Below are 2,476 nucleotides of genomic sequence, written 5' to 3'. Positions count from 1 at the left end.
AGAAGTTCATTGTTAATGGACAGAGGATCAAACATTATCTTGAAAGCAATTTTGAGCAAGAATGCTCAAAACTGAGACTTGAGTGATTCTCAGTGAAGGTCCAGCTAAAGACAGTAAAGAAGCGCTTGCTGGGAGGCAACCCAGTCATTAGGAGGTTATATGTTTTGTTTTTACAGAGGCAAGTATCAAAAATGAAGGAATTCACAGAGTTACAGAAGGATTCAGCTCAAAAAGCAGAGAAAAAGAGCTTACTGGCGAAAAAACGCCAGTAAGGGCCATTTTGGGCGTTAAACGCCAGAATGGGCACCATTTTGGGCGTTTAACGCCAGGTGTGCAGCATCCTGGGCGTTCAGAAAAATGCCCAGTGATAAAGGATTTCTGGCGTTTAACGCCAGCCAGGGCACCTGGCTGGGCGTTAAACGCCCAAAAGGGGCACCAAATGGGCGTTAAACGCCAGAATGGGTGCCATTCTGGGCGTTTAACGCCAGTAAGGTGGGGGGGACCACAATTTTGTTTTCAAATCAGATTTTTTCAAACTTTCCTTTTCTCACCCATATTTTTCTACAAAAATACATTTCAATCTCTCATCATTCACTTTCAAATTTTCAAATATCTAAAATCATTCTTCAAATCTTTCAAATCATTCCCAAATTTTGTTCAAAAAACTCACCTTTGTCTCAATTTCTTTCCATATCTTCTCAAATCTCTTTTCAAAGTTCTTTTTTTTCGAAAACTCCCCTCCCCACCTTATAAATACACGTTTGGCTCCCTCTTCCCACCATACCATTCGAATTTCCTCTTCCTCTCTCTCTCTCTTCTTTCTCTTTTTCTGCTTGAGGACAAGCAAACCTCTAAGTTTGGTGTGCTTTTCCGTGATCACTAAGCCAAGATTCATCAAGATCATGGCTCCTAAGGGAAAACAAACCAATTTAAGAGGAAAGAAAGAGAATAATCCAAAGAATCTTTGGAATCAAGAGAAGTTCTTAACCAAAGAACATGAAGACCATTATCACAAAATAATGGGTCTGAGGTCAGTGATCCCGGAAGTTAAATTTGATCTGAAAGAAGATGAATATCCGGGGATCCAAGAGCAAATTCGAAACAGAGGATGGGAAGTTCTGACCAATCCTTAAATAAAGGTTGGAAGGAACATGGTTCAGGAATTCTACTCTAATATGTGGCTAACAGATAAGCAGAGAATGACTGGAACTGCTTACCATACCTACAGAACCATGGTCAGAGGGAAAGTTATCTACTTCCATCTGGACAAAATAAGAAAAATCTTCAAATTACCTCAACTGCAAGATAATCCTGAATCCTTTAATAGGAGAATGGTGAGAACAGATAAAGGGTTGGATCAAGTTCTAGAGAACATATGCCTCCCTGGGACTAAGTGGATAACCAATGAAGCCAAATTGGCTTACCCAAGCTTGATTTCCTTGCTCTGTAAAGAGGCTGGGGTGAAGATGGGAGTAGATGAGTTCATACCCATTGAACACCCAATCACCAAGAAGTCAATGGAAGGACAAATGCAAGACAACTCTATCAAGAGGAGGGCGCAGGAATTCCTCCCTGAATTCCCAATAATTGACTACTGGACCAGCCTAGAAGCATCTATCACCAAGCTGCAAGAGACTATGGAGCAACTGAAGGAAGAACAGCAGAATCAGAACTGCATGCTCTGCAAATTGCTGAAGGAACAAGAGAAGCAGGGGAGTGAACTCCAAGAGTTGAAACGCCAAAAGCTCTCCTCTCAAGCTGAGGGAGCATCCACTTCTCAAAATCAAGGTTGTTGAGTCCTAACTCTGTGAAAACCTCTATCATTAGGAGCCTATTTTTTTGCGTTTTTGTTCTTTTGTTTTGTTTTCTATTTTTATTTTTTTAGTCTCATCCTATATCTATCTTTGAGTCTTGTTCTTAATTCATAATTAATAAAATTGAAATTTTCTGCCTTAAAGCTATGAATATCCTATGAATCCATCACCTCTCTTAAATGAAAAATGCTTTAATCACAAAAGAACAAGAAGTACAGGATTTTGAAATTCATCATTGAAACTAGTTTAATTAGTTTGATGTGGTGACAATACTTTTTGCTTTCTGAATGAATGCTTGAACAGTGCATATGTCTCTTGAATTTGTTGTTTTGAGAATGTTAAAAATTGTTGGTTCTTGAAGGAATGAGGAAAAAGAGAACTTTTATTGAGGATCTAAAAATCATTAGATTGATTCTTGAAGCAAGAAAAAGCAGTGGATACAAAAAAAAAATTTCGAAAAAAAAGAGAAGAGAAAAAAAAAAGAAAAAGAAAGAAATAAAGTTGTGATCCAAGGCAACAAGAGTGTGCTTAAGAACCTTGGACACCTCTAATTGGGGACTTTAGCAAAGCTGAGTCACAATCTGAAAAGGTTCACCCAATTATGTGTCTGTGGCATGTATGTATCCGGTGGTAATACTGGAAGACAGAGTGCTTTGGGCCAC

Source organism: Arachis duranensis, chromosome 5, assembly GCF_000817695.3.
Source record: "Arachis duranensis cultivar V14167 chromosome 5, aradu.V14167.gnm2.J7QH, whole genome shotgun sequence".
Lineage (NCBI taxonomy): Eukaryota > Viridiplantae > Streptophyta > Magnoliopsida > Fabales > Fabaceae > Arachis > Arachis duranensis.
This window is presented reverse-complemented; position numbering follows the sequence as displayed.